Below are 25,454 nucleotides of genomic sequence, written 5' to 3' on the forward strand. Positions count from 1 at the left end.
AAAATCTCTACAAATCAGAAATTGAAATACAGCACACAATAACCTGAGACTCAGTCTAACTAGTTCAATCAGGTAAAAACTGTGACCAAAAGAAAAAAAGGAGGAGGGGGGAGGAAAGAGGAAACTACTGGAAAGACTCCTCCCTCAAAATCTAATTCACAGCCTCCTTAAAGATTTATCAAGGAAAATACAAATCTTGAAAGCCTTTTCTACAAATATTAAAAAGCCTTCGTCATATCTGAGCAAATAACTGTAACTTATTCCAATTGTTATTTATAAGCTGCTGCTGCTAAGTCGCTTCAGTCCTGTCGGACTCTGTGCAACCCCATAGACAGAAGCCCACCAGGCTCCCCCGTCCCTGGGACTCTCCAGGCAAGAACACTGGAGTGGGTTGCCATTTCCCTCTCCAATGCAGGAAAGTGAAAAGTGAAAGTGAAGTCGCTCAGTCGCATGAACCGCAGCCCACCAGGTTCCTCGGTCCATGGGATTTTCCAGTTAAGAGTACTGGAGTGGGGTGCCATTGCCTTCTCCTATTTATAAGCTAGTAAGTTTATATTGGAGAAGGCAATGGTACCCCACTCCAGTACTCTTGCCTGGAAAATCCCATGGATGGAGGAGCCTGGTGGGCTACAGTCCATGGGGTCGCTAAGAGTCGGACACGACTGAGCGACTTCACTTTCGCTTTTCACTTTCATGCATTGGAGAAGGAAATGGCAACCCACTCCAGAGTTCTTGCCTGGAGAGTCCCAGGGATGGGGAAGCCTGGTGGGCTGCCGTCTATGGGGTCGCACAGAGTCGGACACAACTGAAGCGACTTAGCAGCAGCAGCAGCAGCAAGTTTATGTTGTAATACCTGATTCATGACTAAGTTTTGAAATGAAACTATGAGATTTCTAGTTATGCCTGTTTATGTATCTGTGTGTATATTATACAAATGATATATCTTTACCTTCAGATAGTATTTTCAAAATTAATTTATGATCAATTTAACATTAAAGCATTTACAAAGTAATTATTTCTAGATGTAACAGAGACGAGCCCAAATTACTTTCAGGTTCATGCTATCCGGAAAATATTTAGTATTAAATTAATATTCAGTATTAAAGTTTGTTTGTTGGTATAATTAAATCAAACATGTCTTATGTTTATTGCACCTAGGTTTACTAAAAGTCAGATAAAGTCATGTTATCTCTGTCGTAAAATTTATCAGCAAGAAAGTAGCTTGGAATGATGAATGAACTGGTCTAATATCTCATAAAGTTTTCATGACTAATCTTACCATAACTATTGGGAACAAATTCAACAGATATAAATGGGGTAAGAGCTTTTAAGTGGACTCTTCAGAAATTATTATGTTTTATGGTATGTCTACTTGAAAAGAGTTTGTCCAAATTTTTGGTAATTTGAAATTTTAGAGTTTGCTAAATTAAGTTGAATGATGGAAATTATTTAAATATCTAGGTCATTCCCAAATAAGATAGTGAAACTTTACCAAACATAGGCCTCCTTTTACAGAGAAACCAAAGATACTGAATCTATTAATAAAAACGTTTGAAAATTTTTATTGAAAAATTTTCTATAAAAAAGCATGTTTTAAAAATCATAAATAGTATTTACAATATTACAATCTATAGCATGGTAATGTAAAACACTGTCCATAACTTCTGTCTTCTTAGTTTTCACCAGCAATTAAGGTTTTAAAAGTTAAGAACTTAATTAACATATATAATTAAAACTACAAAAAATTAATAAGGAAAACATTTTGTATGAAAAAAGGCATAAGGAATGGAAATCCATGTTGCTAAGGAAAAGGAAGTAATTGTGTACTGAAGAGAAAAAGGGAAAAGAAAGCATAGGGCAAAATCTAAAGGTAAAGTAAGATTTATAAAAGATTTGTGGGAATGGAATGCTGAGAAAAGAGTTCTGTGCATGGTCAGGACTAAGATTAAGATAAAATTCAGTCGAGTAAATAAATAAATTTTAATATTAAAAGTAAGTTGATAAAAACTAAAATTTTATTTTTTCTCTGTGTTGAAAACAGAGCTTTTTTTTTTTTTTTTGCCTACTGATCTGCTTTTGATAATAATATGTGAAATTTCTTTATCTTTTAAGTAAGCTGTTGTAACTTGCTGTATTTGCATTTAAAATATTTTACTGTCACTTTCGTTGAGTGAAAAGTATAGTTTCACAGTTACATGTAATCCTCTTTGACCAAGTATTTTACAAACTTTTTATGTCTTTGACAAACTTCTCAAAACCAAATTTTAAATAAACTTCTTTTGACCTTTAACTAACTTTGAAATGCTTCAGTGGGCCACTGAAACGTCCCAAAGAGAGAATTAGGTCTGTTTGATATGCTAAATTTCATGGGAAACATTGTTAAATAAGCGATGATAAACCTTCTTAGATTATATGGTATGGGCAAATGTCATTAATGTAGATATTCCAAAAAATTATATGGAATTCCTAAAAATCTGATATGTCCTGGTATAATGTTGGTAGTCATAATTTTAGTTATTATCTTTAAATGTTGTATGACACAGATATAATCATTTGTCAACTGCATTGCAATCAGATATTTAACTATGCCTTTTAAAATCTTTTGTCTTTTATAGACAGTTACTGTTTGGGGGTCTTCCCTGGTGGCTCAGACAGTAAAAGAATCTGCTATGCGGGAGACCCAGGTTCCATCCCTGGGTCAGGAAGATCCCCTGGAGAAGGAAGTGGCAACCCACTCCAGTATTCTTGCCTGGAAGATCCCATGGGCAAAGGAGCCTGGCAGACTACAGTCCATGGGGTCGCAAAGAATCAGACACATACTCTGATGCATTTACAAAATGAAGATCTTCAAGAAGATCCATAGAATAACCAACAAGGACCTGCTGTATAGCGCATGGAACTCTGCTCAATCTTATGGTATGTGGCAGCCTGGATGGGAGGGCAGTCTGGGGGAGAATGGACACATGTCTCTGTATGGCAAAGTACCCTCGCTGTTCACCTAAAACTATCACAACGTTGTTTGTTAATCAGCTATATCCCAAAAAAAGTTAAAAAAAAAAAAAAAAGGAGATCCATAGAAAGGACTTTTTGACAAATATAAGTTCTGATGACTTTTAGATCATGCCTTTGAACTGAGTAAGAAATTATAAAACTAATAAAATATCTGATGGCTTCATCCAGGTAAATAGGAATTAATTACAAGGGATAAATGAACTGATCAATATCACTTATAATTGTATGGCTTTTGGTCTAAAATATTATTGTCTTTTAATCTTTGTTTTTCAGACAAACCTCTCCCCTTATGCTGTGACCCACATGAAAAATTAAGTTATTGCCTTAAGTGATCCACTTCCTAGTTTTGATGAGCTGGTTTTGTTCTGAGAGTTCATGACTTCTCAATGTGAAACCAAGTTTCTGACAAAATTAATGATACCTAAATGATTTGAGGCAACTGATCATATATATAACTCTATATAGGGTAATTGTAATAGTACAACTCTAGATATGGAAGAAAACAACAAGGGAAAACATTTCTTGGATTATAATATACTAGAAAAACAGACAATCCAGAGAATTTTAGGTTACCAACATGGCCCAATCCAAGAATAACACATTGAATGACCCATCAACAAAATCCTTGTCTGACCTAGGAATGAGAATTCCTGGCACTGTAGGACAAATTGATCATGAAATACCTCCCATGTGGATGCCCAGTCACTTAAATTATGTCCAGTCTTAGGAACTCTATGGACTGTAACCTGCCAGGCTCCTCTGTCCATGGGATTCTCCAGGCAAGAATGCTGGAGTGGGTTGCCATGCCTTTCTCCAGGATATCTTCCCAACACGGGGATTGAATTGGCATCCCTTGCACCACAGGCAGATTCTTTACTCACTGAGCTACCTGGGAAGCTCCAAAATACATCCCCAATTTTTTGACCAACAGAGGGCTCTGTGGACAAGGAATGTTACTTGTTATTCCAGGAAATAAAAAAATTATTGCCTGTCATTCCAGTTCTACAAAGGTCAAGCCATCAGCCACTGCTGCTACCCTCAATAGTGTGCCCTTAGGGAAATTCATGATGGAGAAAAACAGAAAGTTTTCTCTGCTTCAGATACTGGCCATGAGATAGTTAAGACATATATCTAAGGAATAATTTCTATGAGCCCAGACTCTTACATCTTCCCATACATAGAAAAAGCACTAAAATAATTAATGTGAGATGCCTATTCTTTGGGATTCCCAGGTGACTCAGTGGTAAAGAATCTGCCTGCTAATGCAGGAGACACAGGAGATGCAGGTTCAATCCCTGGGTAGGGAAGATACCCTTGAGGGAGAAATGACAACCCACTCCAGTATTCTTGCTTGTTATTAGCAGTAATCTTTCGAAGTTCAACTGATTTTTTTCCATCAAAAATTCCAGTATATCCTGGCTCTTCCCTTCTTCAGAGTGGTTCCTCAGAGCTATCTGAGAATTAGCCCTTCAAGCTAATCCTCAGTAAGATCCTTGAATAAGACTTAACTTGAAACTTTTAGACCATACCTTTTTATTCAGTTGATGGTCTTTAGCTTGAGATGATGTTTAAGGTCGTGGCTTGGGTCATTTTGGAGAGTTATTCAGTTTTCTGTATACAAGGAGTGGTGCGGGTGGTGGCTTAGTTGCTAAATCATGTCAGACTCCTGCAACCCTATGGACTGTAGCCCTCCAGGCTCTTCTATCCATTGGATTTCTCAGGCAAGAATACTGGAGTGGGTTGCTATTTCCTTCTCCAGGGGATCTTCCTGACCCAGGGATTGAACCTACATTTCCTGCACAGCAGGCAGTCTCCTGCATTGCAGGCAGATTCTTTACTGACTGAGTTACTGGGGAAGCCCTGAAAGGAGTACACATGTCCTTAAGCTTCTGTTTGTTTTTCTCTTGTTAATCTGTCTTTTATTACAGGGAAGATTCAGCCAAGAACCTGTAAGTAAAAAGAAAATTATTCTCACTCCCCCAGAGGGGAAAGAGCAAGAGGGGCAGTCTCCCTTGATGGCCCCTCAGGTTATTCTGGAAAACGCCCAGTTCTCCATAAATATCACTGAAACAAATCATCTTTAGGGTACAGATTCTAAAATCCTTCCGAGTGCTTTTTCCCTCAACACTGGCAAGAACCCCAGTGACAAGAAGAACACATTAGAGGAAATGATTCAGATCAAACCCATACTACCTCCACAGGTTAAGCAATGCCAAAAGTATCTCTCCCGGGAGGAAAATTTTATGCCAAAAAGATTGAAAAACATGAAGAATGCTTTCTGAGAGATATTGTTTTTTTCTTACTGCTTGCACACTCCAGAGAATCCTATCTGCCAAAATGACCTCAGTTGACGCCCCAAGACATAGAACTGTCCTGTCAAGCCCCACCTAAATTCCTGGCCCCCAGAATTGTGGGCTATAGTAAAACTGTTGTAGTCGCTGACTTTGGGGATATCTTGTTATTCACTAATAGATGAAGAAAATTAAAGCAGTAGTATTTCAGAAAAAGTAACTCTCTGAATCTTATACCTGAAAAATCCAAGAGGAGTTCTGGTTTCAGATACAGCTTGATACAGGTGCTTCTGTTTTTTAAGTTTCTTGGTCTTTGTTTTTACCACTCTCAGGGTGACTTCCAATCGTTTTAAGAAGACAGCTGGCTGGTCTTACATTCACAGCTCCAAGATCAGTGGAGAGGACCCTCCAAAAATGTTACTGATTACTTTCCAGCCAATATCTAAAAAGTTTTGAAATTCAGCTCATTAAGATTGGCTCAGGCCCCAAAACAAACACTAACCACTGTTACTGTTGTCAGAAAAATGGGATACGTTGACTGGATTCCAGCCTGAGTCTCATGGTTCACATTTGGATCCAGGATGTTAACCTGTATTAATCTTAAAAATGTTTCTATATTTTATGGTGATTTGAATACCATCAGGCCTTGCAGACTTGAGGAGATACTACCCCTCCCAGAGCTAGATAATCCCTAGAGTTAGGAAACAGCTTGCCTGTGAACGTGACTTTAATATATAAACCAACCAAGTCAGAGTTCATGCCACCCCATCTACCTTCTTTTAACTGGTTTCTGTAGTTTAGACAAGCTTCCTTCCTTAAATCACCCCCAGAGCCTGGTACCAAATAACTAACACCCCGATAGCCTAGATCCCAAGAAAATTATTCAAAATTGCCAGTCCTAAACCTGTTCAGCTCCTTACCTTGCCTCCTCCATTTCTTCTTGCATAAAAACACAATAAAGTCTTTTGCTGGTATTTTCATCACACTTCTTCCGCCTCACGTCAACTCAGGTGCTTCCCCATGTGGTCCTGCATGGTGTGGCATGCCTTCTTCTCTTGGAAACTGTGAGCAAGAAATGGCAATTGCCTTCTGGTCTGTGGACCTCAACATACCTAAATAAAAACAAAGTCACAGGTACATTTTAAAACATAAATTTATCCAGACCATGTGCCCCATCAAAAACCCAGGAGATATTATTGAAAAGTTCATATGTCATGATTATCCACAATTTACTATAGTTATTATATTAATTTCCTTTTGCTATTGCAATACGTTGTTACAAATTTAGTGGCTTAAACCAGGAGTATCCAACCCCTGGGCCACAGACTGGTACTGGTCCATGGCCTGTTAGGAAATGGGCTGCACAGCAGGAGGTGAACAGCGGTTGAGGGAGCAAAGCTTCATCTGTATTGGCAACCACTTCCCATCACTTACATTACTACCTTATCTCTGCTTCCTGTCACATCAGCAATGGCATTAGATTCTCATAGAAGCAAGAATCCCTTACATTTATGTAATGCACTCGAATCATCCAGAAACCATTCCACCCACCATCCCAGTCCATGGAAAAACTGTCTACCATGAAACCAGTCCCTGGTGCCAAAAGAACTGGGGACCACTGGCTTAAACAACACAAATGTATTATCTTACACTGAAGGAAGTCAGAGGTCTGAAATGAGTCTCACTGGGATAAAATCAAGGTGTCAGTATAGCTCTAGTCTTTCTAAAGGCTTTAGAGAAGAATCTACTTTCTTGCTTCTTTTCTAGAAGCTGCCTGCATCCTGTGACCCACTGTCCTTGTCCATCTTTGAAGCCATAATGGGAGGTAGATTCTTTCTACACTACCATGCCTGATTCTGACTCTTCTGCCTCCCTCCTCCCCATTTAAGAATCCTTGTGATTATATGGGGCCCATCCATATAGTCCAAGATTATTTCATTTTAAGGTCAGCTGATTAGCAACTTTAATTTCATCTAAACCACCTGATGCAAAGAACTGATTCATTGGAAAAGACTCTGATGCTGGGAAAGATTGAAGGCAGGAGGAGAAGGGGACAACAGAAGATGAGATGGTTGGATGGCATCACCAACTCAATGGATATGAGTTTGAGCAAACTCCAGGAGTTGATGATGCACAGGGAGGCCTAGCGTGCTGCAGTCCCTGGGGTCGCAAAGAGTAGGACACGATTGAGTGACTGAACTAACTATAACCTTAATACCCTCAAGTGTGTGTGTGGTGGGGGGGGGTCAGTCATGTCCATCTCTTTTTGACCCCATGAACTATAGCCTGCCAGGCTCCTCTTGTCCATGGAATTTTTCAGGCAAGAATACTGGAGTGGATTGCCATTTTCCTGCTTCAAGGGATCCTCTAGACCTGGGGGTTGAACCCACAACCCACTTGTAATGCTGAGGCACAGAGACTTGGAAAATTTACAATGTGGTATGAGTAGCAGAGAAAAATTGCCATAGTCTCCTTTTTAATCATATCTTTATAGCCAAATGCATGGTACCCAGCATTTAGTACATGCTGAATAATTGTTTGTTGAACTAATAAGCCAATACTTCAGTTGTTGCCCTTTTAATGAAGTTTAAAAAAGTATTCATTCCCTGTGAATAGCAGAGGGAGCTCAGTTCAGTGTTCTGTGGTTACCTAGATGGATGGAATAGAGGGGAGGGTGGGAGAGAGGTCCAAGATGGGGGGATATATGTATGTGTATAGCTGATTCACTTAATTGTATGGCAGAAACTTTGTAAAGCAACTATACCCCAATTTTAAAAAATTTATTAATCAATTAACTGAAAAATATGCTTTCCATTCTGCAAAAAGATTGGGAGTTTTAAAGGGGAAGACTAGGAGACAGGTAGTACATTTTTTAAAAGAAGAGGCAGGAGGAATCTGAATAATCTCAGGAGGCAGGTACAGTAAGCTCAGTATGGATTTAAGCTCCTCCTATGGAATGTCAAAAGATGGTTCCCCAAAGAGTATTAACACAATCTGCTGGTAAAACAAAGTTGAATATATTGCTTACTTCAGTGAGGAAGAATGTCATATAGCAAAGTTTTGGCATTGTCTTGGAGCAGGGAATGATAAGGTCAGAATTTGTTGAGAATGGAAGTTTGATTTAAGATAGAACTTTAAAAGCAAAGATTTGAAGAATATTCAGTAAGGATTGTGATAAGGTTCAAGATACTCTCCCTCCCAAATATGGCACCTTGACATCTTGAATATTTTTAGTTGAAGGAGTTTGAGAAAATGGCAGAGCAGAAAGGTCTGCTGAACTTCCCTGTCCTCATCTTTTGCAGCAGGTCATAAAATGTTCAAGTAACAAGTGCCCTTCTTTTACCCAAAGAAAAGGAGCATCATTATCTCTGAAAACAAAAGAACACTGGGAAGAATCCCAACAAAAAGGCCTTGCTAAGTATTCCTCAGCTTATTAAACTTACCTCACACTCTGACCCACCATACTTCTATGTGAGTGCTCACCCTTCTCATACCTAGCCTAAAATTACTCAGGTCTGTTTCTCTGGGTCTTCATTTTCTTTTGATACTCCCCATGTCATGTAAACTTACATCTAGTAACAGTGCATTTTTATTCTGTTATAATAAATTGTCTTTGTCAGCTTAATTTTCAGACTCGGCCAGGAACACTAACAGATTTAAGAAAAACCTTTTCTTCCTTTACAATCACAATCCAATCATCCAGGCTTAGAAACAGCAAAATGAGGAATATGTAGTGTATATTGTTTGTTGATGCTTTTTACTAAAGAATTAATAAAACTTTTGGGAAGTTTCCATAGTGATAGATCAAACTGCCTTTGCAGGACATTCCTGGAAGAATGCGTGCTTAAGTGTTTACTCAGTCACCTTCAACTATTTGAGACCCTTTAGACTGCAGCCTGCCAGGCTCCTCTGCCCATGAGATTCTCTAGGCAAGAATACAGGACTGGGTTACCATGTCCTCCTCCAGAGGATCTTCCCAACCCAGGGATTGAACCCACATCTCTTGTATCTCCTGCACTACAGGCAGATTCTTTACCTCTGAGCCATCAGGAAAGCCCTGAAAGAATAAGGCCATGCTAATAATAAAGACAGAAGAGAGCTGAATTCATGTAGATAATTGTATGGTTTTGGTTCTCAGTGTCTGGTTTAAGTGAGGGTATAGACACTGTCTGTTTTGGAGATTAGGCTCACATTAGGCTTCCTTTGAGAACGGGATAAAATCAAAGGGAAAAGTATGACAGATGATCAGGCAAAGCTCTAAAGAGCCCCCATTCATGGTGACTGAGTGACTTTATCCTTTTTTTTTTTTAACACTAAAGATAGAAGGAAAGCATTCCTTGGAGAATATGATGAACAAGAGAATATTTAGAGTGTTTTGTTCTTGCTTAAAGCTTATGTATTCATACAAATATAAAAACAACTTATTAGACAAGTAATAAAAATGGTAAGTGGAATAAAAATGGTAAGTGGAATGAAAATGAGTCAGTGTGAAATAGGTTTGTGTGGGTGCTGTGCCATTTTATGATCTTGCTGAGATCAAACCATGCATTGTTAGTGCTGACAAAAAAAAAAAAGATGACTTCCAGATTAAGTGCTGATATTGATGAATAAGTCGCACCACAGGTTACTGGCAATATTCTCTGTCCTTTCTGAAGAAGGAACTACTATAAAGCCTTTCCAAAAAGGAAATATACCATGAAATGCCTCTAAGATTTGTGTACTTTATGTAAATTATGCCTCAGTTTGGAAGAGAAAGGGGGAGAAAGAAGGAAGGAAGAGTGGAGGAAATCTCCAGTCCTCTGTATTCCGTAACTCTAGGACCAGCAAAAAGAGCAAAATGCATAGTAAAGCAATCCTCATCAGAGCCAGTTACATTCCCTGCCACCTTGGTGCTATGGGATGCCTCTGATTGTCAACCAGACTTTTTCAGATCAATTTGAGTTATTCTGCTATTTATCTATTCTAACAATGATTATGATTAAAACTGCTTTCCAAACATTTTTACAGCTCTACCATTCATTCACTGTTTGAATCAAGAAGTAGGGTGAACAGCCATCTGGGTTTGCCTGGAAATTTCTGTGCTTTAGCTGTGAAGTCCAATAGTTTGGGAACTGCTTACTCAGTCTTGAGTCAGTCAGCCAACCTCATCACCCTTATTAGAATCAATCTTTTCTTTTGTCTTAAAAGATCTTGGGGATTCTAGTGTCTTAAAAAAAAACAACCTAAATTTATCAAATATCTACAAGTGAAGAAGACAGAAGACATTGTCACTGTCTTCAAGGAGTGCACACATACAAAAAAATGAAAAAAGGAACATGATGAGACATTAATAGAATATGAGGCAGGTATGCTATAAGAAATACATAAACCAAATATTCCAAAAGCACAGAGAATGGAAAGATTTATTCCCCCTCAGGAAATGAGAAAGTTTTCATAGCTGAAGGTAGTTGCTGCTACTGCTGCTAAGTCGCTTCAATCGTCTCAGACTCTGTGCGACCCCATAGACCCGTATAGCCATAGACCCCCTAGCCCACCAGGCTCCCCTGTCCCTGGGATTCTCCAGGCAAGAACACTGGAGTGGGTTGCCATTTCCTTCTCCAATGCATGAAAGTGAAAAGTGAAAGTGAAGATGCTCAGTCGTGTCCGACTCTTAGCGATCCCATGGACTGCAGCCTACCGGGCTCCTCCACCCATGGGAGTTTCCAGGGGAGAGTACTGGAGTGGGTTGCCATTGCCTTCTCCGAAGGTAGTTGAGCTGAGTCTTAAAGGATGGACAGATACATAACAAAAAGGCATTTAGAGGGTCTTCCTTGGTGGTCTAGTGGTTAACACTCCTTGCTCCTAATACAGACAGCCTGGGTTCAATCAACTTGCAGAGCTAAGATTTCACATTCTGCATGCCATTTGGTGCAGCAAGAACAAACAAAACAACAACAGTAACAACAAAAGGCATATAGAATGGGTGGAGCAAACTCCCCAAAGTAGGAAAGTACCTGGAGTTGTCTGGTTTGGCTATAACGTATGTGGAGTTTCTAAAGGGCTCGGTGAGAGATTTAACTGAAAAAAGTGGGCTAAAGTCAAATCCCAGCAAGCCTTCAAAGGCCATGCTGTTGCCTCTATCTGGAAATTCACTCCCTTTCCTTGAATATCTAAATTTCACATAGTATTTATCCATCATGGGGAATGTTAATTTCTTCAAATACTTCTTTGGCTGCCTTTACTACTAGACCGTGAGCTACTTCAAGGCAGGAACTAAACCTATGTACATCCAATGTATCACATGTCTCAGTTCATTTCAGTCTCTCAGTTGTGTCCAACTCTTTGCAACCCCATGGACTGCAGCATCCCAGGCCTCCCTGTCCATCACCAACTCCTGGAGTTTACTCAGACTCACATCCATTGAGTTGGTGATGCCATCCAACCATCTCATCCTCTGTCATCCCTTTCTCCTCCTGCCTTCAATCTTTTCAGCATCAGGGTCTTTTCAAATGGGTCAGTTCTTTGCATCAGGTGGCCAAAGCATTGGAGTTTCAGCTTCAGGATCAGTCCTTCCAATGAACACCCAGGACTGATCTCTTTTAGAATGGACTGGTTGGATCTTCTTGCGGTCCAAGGGACTCTCAAGAGACTTCTCCAACACCACAGTTCAAAACCATCAATTCTTTGGCATCAATCTGAAGAATTGATCAGATTCTTGATATGTCTACTGAATAATAAATCTAAAGGAAGGTGTGTGTGCTTAGTCATGTCCAACTCTTTGCAACCTCAGGGACAATAGCCCACCTGGCTTCTCTGTCCATGGGATTTCCCAGGCAAGAATATTGGAGTGGGTTGCTATTTCTAACTCTAGGGGGTCATCCCATCCCAGGGATCGAACTTACATCTCTTTGTCTTCTGCATTGGCAGGCAGATTCTTTACAACTAGTGCCACCAGGGAAGCCCATTAAATAAAAGAATCTCAGTGGATGTTTGCTCAATTTATGAATAAACAAATGAATTAAAGTAAGAGATTCTTATAAGAAGTTGAGACTTTTTTAGTAGACATTCAGTTCAATTCAGTCACTCAGTCATGTCCGACTCTTTGCAACCCCATGAACTGCAGGACACCAGGCCTTCCTGTCCATCACCAACTCCCGCAGTTTACTCAAACTCATGTCCATTGAGTCAGTGATGCCATCCAGCCATCTCAACCTCTGTCATCCCCTTCTCCTCCTGCCCTCAATCTTTCCCAGCATCAGGGTCTTTTCAAATGAATCAGCTCTTCCCATCAGGTGGCCAAAGTATTGGAGGTTCAGCTTCAACATCAGTTCTTCCAATGAACACCCAGGATTGATCTCCTTTAGGATGGACTAGGTGGATCTCCTTGCAGTCCAAGGGACTCTTAAGAGTCTTCTCCAACATCACAGTTCAAAACCATCAATTTTTCAGCACTCAGCTTTCTTTATAGTCCAATTCTCACATCCATACATGACTACTGGAAAAACTATAGCCTTGACTAGATGGACCTTTCTTGACAAAGTAATGTCTCTGCTTTTTAATATGCTGTCTGCTGCTGCTAAGTCACTTCAGTCGTGTCCAACTCTGTGCAACCCCGTAGATGGCAGCCCACTAGGTGCCCCCGTCCCTGGGATTCGCCAGGCAAGAACACTGGAGTGGGTTGCCATTTCCTTCTCCAATGTATGAAAGTGAAAAGTCAAAGTGAAGTCACTCAGTGGTATCCGACCCTCAGCGACCCCATGGACTGCAGCCCTCCAGGCTCCTCCGTCCATGGGATCCTCCAGGCAAGAGTACTGGAGTGGGGTGCCATTGCCTTCTCCGAATATGCTGTCTAGGTTGGCCATAACTTTCCTTCCCAAGAGTAGGCGTCTTTTAATTTCATGGCTGCAATCACCATCTTCAGTGATTTAGGAACCCAGAAAAATAAAGTCAGCCACCATTTCCACTGTTTCCCCATCTATTTGCCATGAAGTGATGGGACCAGATGCCATGATCTTAGTTTTCTGAATGTTGAGCTTTAAGCCAACTTTTTCACTTTCTTCTGTCACTTTCATCAAGAGGCTCTTTAGTTCTTCACTTTCTGCCATAAGGGTGGTGTCATCCGCATATCTGAGGTTATTGATATTTCTCCCGTCAATCTTGATTCCAGCTTGTACTTCCTCCAGCCCAGTGTTTCTCATGATGTGCTCTGCATATAAGTTAAATAAGCAGGGTGACAATATACAACCTTGACATACTCCTTTTCCAATTTGGAACCAGTCTGTTGTTCCATGTCCAGTTCTAACTGTTGTTTCCCGACCTGCATACAGATTTCTCAAGAGGCAGATCATGTGGTCTGGTATTCCCATCTCTTTCAGAATTTTCCACAGTTTATTATGATCCACACAGCCAAAGGCTTTGGCATAGTAGACATTAGGAAAATACATATTTAAAAAATAGACTCAAGAAGCTGTATTTAGGATGATTTTTCTGGAAGGAATGTATAGAAATAGTTCGAAATCAGGGCAGGGTTGAGACTGAGAGAACAGTCAATCTTGATATAATTAGAAAAGGAAAGAGAAGTGTTTCGGGGGAAAAAACAAACAGACAGTAATTCAGATAGAGGATGTATGATAAGCTTAGTAATGGAAAGGAAACACCCATAAATGGATTTCAAGCCTGAATGACAGGATAACTATACGTAATATAACTAAAAAACACTGGAGCAAATTCAGTTTTGTGCAAGACAGAGAGCTTAGTTTCAAGTAATTGACCATGAAGGTGTGAAGGAACATTCACATGGAGATGGACGTTAGGAGCATAGGAGAGGAGTAGTGGCTAGAGATGTGGATTTTGGAGCTGAACTCATACAAACATGAGCCAATTAAATAACTGATGGGCCTTCCCCAGTGGTTCAGTGGCTAATACTCCGAGCTCTCAATGCAGGGGGCCCAGGTTCAATCCCTGGTCAGGGAACTAGATCCCACATGCAGCAACTAAGAGTTTGCATGTGGCAACTAGACCCAGTGCAGTCAAAGAAATAAATAAAAATAAAATATTAGAAATAAATAAATAAGATAACTAAAGAAGAAATAACAGTGAGAAAGAAATATGAAGCAAAAATGAAATCTTTGTGGGTAACTAAGTTTATAATAGAGGAGGTGGAGAAGATTCCATGAAAAGAGGCTCCAAGAAGACTTAAGTAGAAGTTATCGTCTGATACACAGAGTGTTCCACAAGTAAAGAAAGCCAGTTAACGTCAAAAAAAGCTTCTGGATCTGGCAGTAGGAAATCTACAGATGACTGCTTAGTGTATAAATTCCATGGAGTGACAAGGAACAAAAACCAGATTGTTAAGGGCAAAGAACACGAAGGATTTTCACAAATGGGGTCAATGACCTTTTGAGAAGTTTGCCGGGAACTCAAGAGGGAAAGAAGCTGGCAATCCAAGGGGCAGAACAGTAGAGGTAATATTTTTGCTCTATTTTAAGAAAAAAAATTGGATATGTTTTTAGGCTTATGCATTAGTGGAGTGAAAGAGATTGATTTCAGGAAAGGATGGAAGTAATTAATAGAGCCTTGGAAAACTAGATGACATGCAGGTAGAGAAAAAATACACAGATTTTATTTTGACTATAGATTTTATTTAAGTTTCTGGACAGACATTTTGACATACACACACATAGTTCATTCCCAACAAAAAAAACTTTAAAATAACATTATTGAAACTCTTTTTCTTGTTATACCCACAAATGCACATGAAAACATCTGCATCAAATTTTCAACTAAAGTCAAAAATATATATGGTTACTCATGTTTATTCAAACAGATCTGGCTCTTATTAGTCAGTTATTTCATCTTTATTGAAGGTCTTTAGAACATATAACATTGTCACTACCTTTGACTGGCTTTATTAGGCCTTCAAGAGACAAAATATATGTCAACAAAAAAAGCAGTGTATTTCCCTTTTTCATGGCTGTGAATATCCATTTTGTAGCTAAACACTGAACACCAATTCCACTAAGAATAAAAGAAGGAAATGAACACATCATATTATATAACACTTATTATTGCACTTCTCTTGTAAAAGATAATCATTCATTATTTTAACTTAATCATTTGGTTTTGATTTAAAAATTTAGTTTATTAAGCATGTCTGTCTGTCAGTTGCTTAGTCATGTCTGACTCTTTGCGACCCCATGGACTGTAACCACCAGGCTTCTCTGTCCATGGGATTTCCCAGGCAAGAATATTGGAGTGGGTAGACATTTCCTGATCCAGGGATTGATCCAGGTCTCCTGCATTGCAGGCAGATTCTTTACTGTTTGAGCCACCAGGGACGCCGTTATTTAGTATAAGCTGCAGATTTCTTTTTCTGAGAAAATCAAATAGGATGCTATACAGACAAAATTTAAGCATAAAAAACTCCAGAAGAACACAAAATAAATTAGCAAATGTTACCCATGGTGAGAAGGGTTATAGAACTGTATTCTATAGAATAATATAGAATATATTCCTCTAAATATCTTTTCTTTTAAAACATATGTATGCATTTATCTATTTGGCTGCACCAGGTCTTTGTTGCAGCATGTGAGACCTTTTCACTGTGGCATACAAACTCTTCAGTTGTAGCATGTAGGATCTAGTTCTCTGCCTATGGTTTAAACCCATGCCCCTGCATTGGGAGTATGGAGTCTCAGCCTCTGGACCACTAAGCATGTTCCCAAATATAGCTTTTCAATGCTGTTTCATTTGTTGAACTATTTTGCTACACTATCTAATCATAAAGTAAATACAAAGTATAAAAGAAAACAACACAGTTATCCAGTTGAATTCTCATTAGCTCACCTTGCTTCCATCAAAGCACAATATTCTGGATAAAACCAATGATCATTCTTTGTAGCAGAAGGTTAAGCAGGATACTAGGTAATGAATGTATCAGCTGTTCTTTTTTTATCAAGGTACAGTTTTCCATAATAGCATGTACCCAAGTACCTTGTAATGTAATAATAAAAATTTTTAGGACGTTGGAAACCCATTCCTTCAGGATGACTATCTTAAATGTAATCATATACAGACCATTCAATTAAAAAATCATTGCTGTATCTCACACATTCAAACCATTAAAATGGACTTGTTGCAGCATAAGAAAGCTGAGCATTGAAGAACTGATGCTTTAGAATTGTGGTACTGGAGAAGATTCTTGAGAGTCCCTTGGATAGCAAGGAGATCAAATCAGTCAATCCTGAAGGAAATCAACCCTGAATAATCATTAGAAGGACTGATGCTGAGGCTCTGATATTTTGGCCACCTGATGCGAAGAGCTGACTCACTGGAAAAGAACCTGATGCTGGGAAAGACTGCAGACAGGAGAAGGGGGTGACAGAGGACAAGATGGTTGGATAGCATCACCGACTCAATGGACATGAGTTTGAGCAAACTCTGGGAGATAGCAAAGAACAGGGAAGTCTGGTGTGCTCCCGTCCATAGAGTTACAAAGGGTTGGACATGACTTCAGTTCAGTTCAGTTCAGTTGCTCAGTCGTATCTGACTCTTTGTGACCCCATGAACTACAGCAAGCCAGGCATCCTTGTCCATCACCAACGCCCAGAGTTTACCCAAACTCATGTGAATTAAGTCGGTGATGCCATCTAACCATCTCATCCTCTGTCATCCCTTTTTCCTCCTGCCTTCAATCTTTTCCAGCATCAGGGTCTTTTCAAATGATTCAGCTTTTCACATCAAGTGGCCAAAATATTGGAGTTTCAGTTTCAACATCAGTCCTTCCAATGAATACCCAAGACTGATTTCCCTTAGGATGGACTGGTTGGATCTCCTTAGTCCAAGGGACTCTCAAGAGTTTTCTCCAACACCACAGTTCAAAAGCATCAATTCTTCGGTACTCAGCTTTCTTTTAGTCCAACTCTCACATCCATACATGACTACTAGAGAAACCATAGCCTTGACTAGACAGACCTTTGTTGACAAAGTAATGTCTCTGCTTTTTAATATCCTGTCTAGGTTGGTCATAACTTTCCTTCCCAGGAGTAAGCGTCTTTTAATTTCATGGCTGCAATCACCACCTGCAGTGATTTACTGCCTGAATAACATCCTTGCAGTATATACTCAAATGCATACCTCTAAGAGACTAAGAGAGAACCAAAAGTGCATGATGTTCATGAGGATGGGGTTGCAGCAAAAACAAATAAGTGAAGAGCCTTTGGCACATATTAGCCAAGCAGTCTTGCAAGAGTTAATCTTGGTTATTCTTTAGCTATTACTACTAATAACATTTATAGCTGTACTTATCCTTCACAAAGCTAATTACTCTCTGACTCTGTTTAAATTATATCCTAGAGAAGGAAATGGCAACTCACTCCAATATGCTTTCTTAGAGAACCCCATGGACAGAGGAGCCCGGCAGGCTACAGTACGTGGGGTCGCAAGAGTCGAACATGACTTAGTGACTAAACCACCACAACCACAGTATAAATTAGACTCTGCACCTGGCATTCTTCTCCCTCTACCCTCCCTTGTAGGATCCTACATCTCAAAAGGTACACCAGACCAGCTTGCTGAGCCATCTGACACCTGCTTTTGGCTGTAAACTTGCAGGAAAAAAAAAATTACACAAGACCTTCATGAAAATATGAAACCTCTCCCTATTCCCCAGGGCAGGGACCCCAGTTCTTGAGGTAATAGCCTTCTGTGTACTCCCTTTTTCCAGGCAAAGACAAAGCCATATTTCTATTTTCTCCAAATTCTGTCTCTGTATTTTTTTTATTTGGCTCCAGGGGACAGGGGGCCAAAATTTCAGCAACAGTGGCTGAATCTGCATAGATTATTATTGCTCTTGAAAACTGGGGGAAGGACTGTCCCTGACTCCACAAGAAAGGAACAGAGGGGTCAGAGGCTGGTAGGAAATGTCAGCTCTTGAGAGCAGAAAAATGGAAGAGAAATGTGTGACAATCAATCCCTAGACCATGTCCCTAGAGAGATCAGGACCATCATTAGAAAATTAAATTTCTAGCAGATAACAGCAATGTGCTTTTATTTTTATGGTTTATCCAAGAGAAGCCTGTTTACAATGACCTTTGAAGAAAGTCTTCCTGATGGAAAGAAATCATGTGGCAAAGTACAAAAAAGCAAGGGAAGGCCAAGGGGCATTTCCATTCCTAAAGCTGACTTTGTGTGGTTCTGATACTTCTTTGAATCTGGTACAGTCAATTGTCCCCTAGAAACGAAAAATCTCTTAGCTCTGGACATCTCCCCATTATAGCTTCTTCTTTCTCTTTTCATTTAATAGACTTGTCAGACAAGCTGCCTCAGCCTCCAGAGAGTATTTCAAGTAGTGGAGAAAGTATGTGCAAAGGGCTGATATAGGAGTTCATTTGGAGAATGAACAAAGAGAAAACTAATGTTTCCAGCAGCATGCAAGACACAAGAGGAGTCAGGTCAAAGCCGTGGAAGAACTGTGTACCACTTAGACTTTATCCAAAAATCAACAGAAGTCACTAAATACTTTTAAAATGTTCAGCAGTAAGAATTCTTTCCCCAAAGCTACAGTCTTGAAAACTCATAGGGACAGAAGAAGGTTGAGGAGGTAAGTGGAGAAAAGTGCAAGAAACCAACTTGGAATTTTCTTTTCTCTTCTCAGAAATCTACACCTAATGCACAGTTCAATTAATAACACTTATTAGTCTCTAGATCCCTAAAACTAAGTGTGTTTTGTTTGTTTAGTTGCTAAGTCATGTCCAACTCTTTTGGGACTCCATGGACTGTAGCCCACCAGGTTCCCCTATCCATGGGATTTCCTAGGTAAGAATATTAGAGTGGACTGCCATGGCCTCCTCCAGGGAATCTTCCCGACTTGGGATGGAACCCATGTCATCTCTTGCAGCTCCTGCATCGGCAGGTGGATTCTTTACCACTGAGCCACAAGGGAAGTGCCGAACTAAATATACTATTACTCAAAGTGTATTTACTCGGTCTATGTCTGACTTTTCTTGTGGGCAAAGTGGCCCCTGAACACTTAATTCTGAGCTTGATTTTTTTCTGAATTTGATAGCCCTGAGTCTGTTCACTGTCTTCACTTTTGGAAAGCAGTGCAGTCAGCCTGGCAAAGGCTTATGCAAGTTGCCAGGAGTGGAAAGTGACATAAAAGAAATTAAAAACACGTACTTTGCTTTCCTTTTAAAATTACAATCAAATTCTAATCTTGTATGTTCCAAAGAAGGAACATACATTGGTAAATGTGATATCTGTTTCTTTTTGAAGGTGTGACAGCACTGAATTAGGGCAAAATTGACCTATGTGTTTGTTCTGATGTTACTGGGCTTTCAGAAGGTACTGGAAGAAGTTTGTGGGTGAACAAATGAATGCAATGACTTCCTTTTAGTTTTTCGGGACAAAGAATATGTGTTCACATGAAAAGATGCTCAACATCACTCATTATCAGAGAAATGCAAATCAAAACCACTATGAGGTACCATTTCACACCAGTCAGAATGGCTGCAATCCAAAAGTCTACAAGCAATAAATGCTGGAGAGGGTGTGGAGAAAAGGGAACCCTCTTACACTGTTGGTGGGAATGCAAACTAGTACAGCCACTATGGAGAACAATGTGGAGATTCCTTCAAAAACTGGAAATAGAACTGCCCTATGATCCAGCAATTGCACTGCTGGGCATACACACTGAGGAAACCAGAAGGGAAAGAGACACGTGTACCCCAATGTTCATCGCAGCACTGTTTATAATAGCCAGGACATGGAAGCAACCTAGATGTCCATCAGCAGATGAATGGATAAGAAATCGGTGGTACATATACACAATGGAGTATTACTCAGCCATTAAAAAGAATTCATTTGAATCAGTTCTAATGAGGTGGATGAAACTGGAGCCTATTATACAGAGTGAAGTAAGCCAGAAGGAAAAACACCAATACAGTATACTAACGCATATATATGGAATTTAGAAAGATGGTGACAATAACCCTGTGTATGAGACAGCAAAAGAGATACTGATGTATAGAACAGTCTTATGGACTCTATGGGAGAGGGAGAGGGTGGGAAGATTTGGGAGAATGGCATTGAAACATGTAAAATATCATGTATGAAACGAGATGCCAGTCCAGGTTCGATGCATGATACTGGATGCTTGGGGCTAGTGCACTGGGACGACCCAGAGGGATGGTATGGGGAGGGAGGAGGGAGGAGGGTTCAAGATGGGGAACACATGTATACCTGTGGCAGATTCATTTTGATATTTGGCAAAACTAATACAATTATGTAAAGTTTAAAAATAAAATAAAAAAAATAATATGTGTTCAATGAGGAAATGACCAAAAATTAAATATCTCAAAAAGATGGCATTTCCTCCACTCACTTTCTCTCTCTGTGCCTCAGCCTCTCTTTCCATCTCTGTGTGTGTGTGTGCTCCTGCATGTAAATAATGCACAATACTGTAAAGATACTTTACAATACTGTAAAGATAACTCATCTAGTAGCTTGGACAGCCTATATGTTATTCCCATGAAATCCTGTTTGGCCAGCTGCTCTATTCCAGATTGCAAACCTCCCCTTAGTGCAAGTGCTTTTTCTCTTCTTGCTTCTTCAGCCAATCCTCCCCAGCATATAAATCCTTGTTTAATGCACATCTCCTCCTTCAGGCTTCAGACTGAGGCGAAATTCTTGCTTTCCCTTAGCTCAATGGATGCTATTGTTCCGCCACTCATTCTACACTGGACATAACTGCTTTGCATTGTTTTGAAACACTAGCTTATACATCTTGTTTGCTCAGACACTAAAGTTAAGAGAAGTCTAACACTTCTTGGGAATTCTTCTCATAATGGATGATAGATGTTCAAAAAGTACCGGTTGCTTAACTGATTAAAATATAAATGTGGTCGCTTCAGTTTCACTCATAGAATCAAGCTGAGACTACAAGCTGAGATAGATCTCTTCAGGTTAAAAAATTTTAAAAAGCACTTCTTATTAAGTAAAATCATTGCAAAAGAAAACACAAGGTTTCAGAGGATTTTTTGTGACTAATAAGTGGGTTAAGGATACAGTGTTTCACAGCTATCTCCATTTCCACACTATCTGGCTGTATTTGGCAAGCAATGAGCTTCACATGTTTAAAGTATACAGTTTTTAAAGTACAAACATAGATAGATATTGTCAGGGGAAGTGGAAAATTCCCCCTCTATCCCTCTTGAGTCCTTGTGGCTGTATTAATAATAACATTGACATGACACATTAATAGGAGAAAAAGAAATGTGAGTCATGTGCACAAATATAGAAATACGATGGAAGAAGCAGTCAAAGCAGACTGCTTTTATACTTTTTAGACAAACAATAAATTTGTGAGAAATTGACAAAGACACTTGGGCTTTGGGTACTTAATTAGTGAAGAATTTAAACAGAGTTTGGGCTTCGATAAATTAAAGAAGTAACAAGGTTTGTTTAAATTGGTTTATTGGACTTCCCTGGCAATCCAGTGGTTAAGATTCTGCACTTGAACTGCAGAAGGCACTGGTTTAATCCTTGGTCTGCAAGCTTAAATCCCACATGCCACAAAGCACAGTCTTCCCACACCCACCTCAAAAAAAAAAAAAAAATTAAATAAGCTTCTCAGCCTTGAATTTCCTGTCTCTGGTGATAAGGAGGACCTTCTACCTCCAGATGCAGGGAGGGCCCCTTTCTTGCTTTCAAGGAGACAGAGAGAAGGTCCAATGTCCCTCTTACATTGTCTCTTTCTTAAGTAACTTTGAAAGTGAAAGTGTTTGTCACTCAGTCGTGTCTGATTCTTTGCGATCCCATGGACTGTAACCTGCCAAGATCCTCTGTCCATGGGATTTCCCAGGCAAGAATACTGGAGTGGGTAACCATTCCCTTCTCCAGGGGATCATCCCAACTCGGGGATCAAACCCAGGTCTCCCAGATTGTAGATAGATTCTTTAATGTCTGAGTCACCAAGGAAGCCTCTAAGCAACTTTAATGGAAAATAATTAATATGCCATTGATGCAAGTTTGGGGTAGCCAGTCCTGGGACCCAGATAGATATAGAATAAACCCACATATGTTTGGAGGTTATTCTTCTTCCTCTAAATACCTAAGGCAGAAAGTAAAGTAAGATCATTTATTTATAACTCGTCTTCTAATATAGCATTTAATTCCATACATTTCCTGCTAATGACTGCTTATATCTCTAGGAAACCATCTTCATAATCAATATAAAGGATATATACATTACCTCCAAATGACTAATGATGCTGCTGCTGCTGTTGCTAAGTCGCTTCAGTCGTGTCCGACTCTGCTCGACCCTATAGACAGCAGCCTACCAGGCTCCCCGTCCCTGGGATTCTCCAGGCGAGAATACGGGAGTGGGTTGCCATTTCTTTCTCCAATGCATGAAAGTGAAAAGTGAAAGTGAAGTCACTCAGTCGTGTCTGACTCTTCGTGACCCCATGGACTGCAGCCTACCAGACTCCTCTGTCCATGGGATTTTCCAGGCAAGAGTACTGGAGTGGATTGCTATTTCCTTCTCCGTGCACACACATAAATTTATTTTATTTGGGTTTGCTGCTCTTCATATAATTGGAAGCATATGTTATATGCCCTATGTGTAGATTCTGGTATCTTTCACTTTATGTCATATTTTTGAGAATAATCTATAGTATTCCACATATTAGTAATTCATGTTTTTATTTTTTCAATCATCAATAAGTAGAACTCTGCCCCAGAGCTCTGGCCAAGTGCTTTGTCCCAATCAAAACTCTTTTCTTTTCTCAAAAAGTAACCATTTTCTTAACTTTATTGTTTTAATTTTAATTTTAATGGAGTGTAACTGATTTACAATGTGTTAGTTTCATATAAGCCATTATATTTGGGGAGAGCTTGTAATGTAGCAGTCGATGAAACAAGTCTAGAAACACTGACATCTTGGTAACAGTAAGCATCCCTGGTGTTCATATTGTCACCTTGAAATTTCATTTCACACTAAAAGAAGCCAACGGTTTTTTACTTTTTTTTTTTGAGAAATGGCTGATTCCATTTCTGGGGCATGAAACAGAACTCACATGGATGGAAAGTTGATGCTGTCACCTAGCAGCTCAGCTGGAGCTGTCAGCCAGCGTCTTAGCTTTCTAAGCAAAGTGATTCAGTTATACATATGCATATGTTCATTCCTTTTTATATTATTTTCTCATATAAGTTATCACAGAATATTGAGTAGAGTTCCCTGTGTTATTCAGTAGGTCCTGGTCGGTTATCTTATATATAGCAGTATGTGTGTTTATTCATCCCAAACTCCTGATTTATCCCTCCCCTGCCACCATATTTTCTCTTTGGCAACCACAGTTATGCTATGTCTGTGAGTTTGTTTCTGTTCTGTAAAAAGTTCATCTGTATCATATTTTAGACTCCACATATGAGTGATATCATAAGATACTTGTCTTTCTCTGACTTACTTCACTTAGTATTACAATCTCTAGGCCTGTGTTGCTGCAAAAGGCATTAGCTCATTCTCTTTTCTATGTGAGTAATATTCTGCTCTCTCTTTCTTTCTCTTTCTCTGATGATCATCACCTAAATAAATAGGGTTGTAAAATGGTGATACTTTTTATCATTTTATTCTCATGAAATGCTTCCCTCATATATTATTTGATGATTCAATAATACAGTTCATATATGAAAGGCAGGAATTATGCTGAATTCTTTCTTTCCCTTTGTCACAGTTTTCAAGATAACAAATTCATTTCCTGTTATTCTCAGAATGTGATTGATTATATTTTGAAATATATCACTTGAATTTAAATGTATTTTGTATGCTTCAAGGCATATTTTTTATTAACACTCAAAGTATTTCATCTTTGGCCAGTGGAACCTTCTTCAAGTTGGACTCTGTCTTTTTGACCTGTCCCTTTGGCTCTTCCTTGCTCTCTGGTATATCCAGATGTTCTGTTTCATGCCCCAGAAATGGAATTAGCCATTTCTAAAAAAAAAAAAAAAGCAAAAAACCCTTGGCTTCTTTTAGTGTGAAATGAAATTTCAAGGTAACAATATGAACGCCAGGGATGCTTACTGTTACCAAGATATCAGTGTTTCTAGACTTGTTTCATCGACTGCTACATTATAAGCTCTCCCCAAATATAATGGCTTAAAGCAACAATAACTTCTTATTTTCTCACAATTCTGCAGTTTGGCTTGGTGTGGACTATGAATGTCTGGTCCACACAATCTCAGATGAGGCATCTCCACCAGGGCTGGAAGATAACTCACATGGATGGAAAGTTGATCACCTCACAGCTCAGCTGGAGCTGTCAGCCAGCATCTTAGTTTTCTTCCTGCACAGCTTCTCCACATGTTGAGTAAAGTTGCTCACAGAATGGCAGCTGAATTCTAACAAGGAGCTAGCATTTCAAGAGGATAAATCTCAATAGGCAAGCACTTATTAACCCTCCTCTTGCATGTCATTTGCTCATGTCTCATTGACTGGTCACAATGCCTAGCCTAGCCTTGATGTCTTTTAATTAATTTTAAAAATAGATTATAGTTTTGATCTGTCTAATGGACACTGTTTCAGTTCTTAGTTGCAGTACTTAGTATCTTTATTAAGTCACGTGAGATCTTTTGTTGTGACCTTTGGGCTCAGTAGCTCTGATTCATGTGGAATACAGTTCTTGCACTCTAGAGCATTGATCCTAGAGAAATAAAAAACTATATTCACACAAAACCTGTACTTGAATGTTCATAGCAGCACCTTGATATGTAAAATCTAAAAACAGCCCAGATGTTCTTTCACATGGGAAAAGGTTAAATAAACTGAAGTACATCCATGCTATGGAATATTCAGTTCAATTCAGTTGCTTAGTCGTGTCTGACTTTTTGCTACCCCATGAATCGCAGCATGCCAGGCCTCCCTGTCCATCACCAACTCCCGGAGTTCACCCAGACTCACGTCCATCGAGTCAGTGATGCCATCCAGCCATCTCATCCTCTGTCGTCCCCTTCTCCTCCTGCCCCCAATCCCTCCCAGCATCAGAGTCTTTTCCAATGAGTCAACTCTTCGCATGAGGTGACCAAAGTACTGGAGTTTCAGCTTTAGCATCATTCCTTCCAAAGAAATCCCAGAGCTGATCTCCTTCAGAATGGACTGGTTGGAGGGCACCCCAC

The 25,454-nt window shown here is 39.5% G+C and overlaps 1 long non-coding RNA gene across 1 annotated transcript in view; it reads right to left on the reverse strand.

Moving 5' to 3' along the window:
- LOC139184584 (uncharacterized) overlaps window positions 1–22,809 on the reverse strand; it is a 71,875-nt gene extending 49,066 nt beyond the window's left edge. The window contains exons 1-2 of the long non-coding RNA XR_011568124.1: window positions 22,534–22,809; window positions 6,224–6,415 (exon numbers count right to left, since the gene is read on the reverse strand). This is a non-coding gene — a long non-coding RNA (uncharacterized lncRNA). The remainder of the gene's footprint in view (window positions 1–6,223; window positions 6,416–22,533) is intronic.
- Between the last annotated feature and the right edge of the window lie 2,645 nt (window positions 22,810–25,454).

The sequence above is a fragment of the Bos indicus genome, chromosome 8, assembly GCF_029378745.1.
Source record: "Bos indicus isolate NIAB-ARS_2022 breed Sahiwal x Tharparkar chromosome 8, NIAB-ARS_B.indTharparkar_mat_pri_1.0, whole genome shotgun sequence".
NCBI lineage: Eukaryota > Metazoa > Chordata > Mammalia > Artiodactyla > Bovidae > Bos > Bos indicus.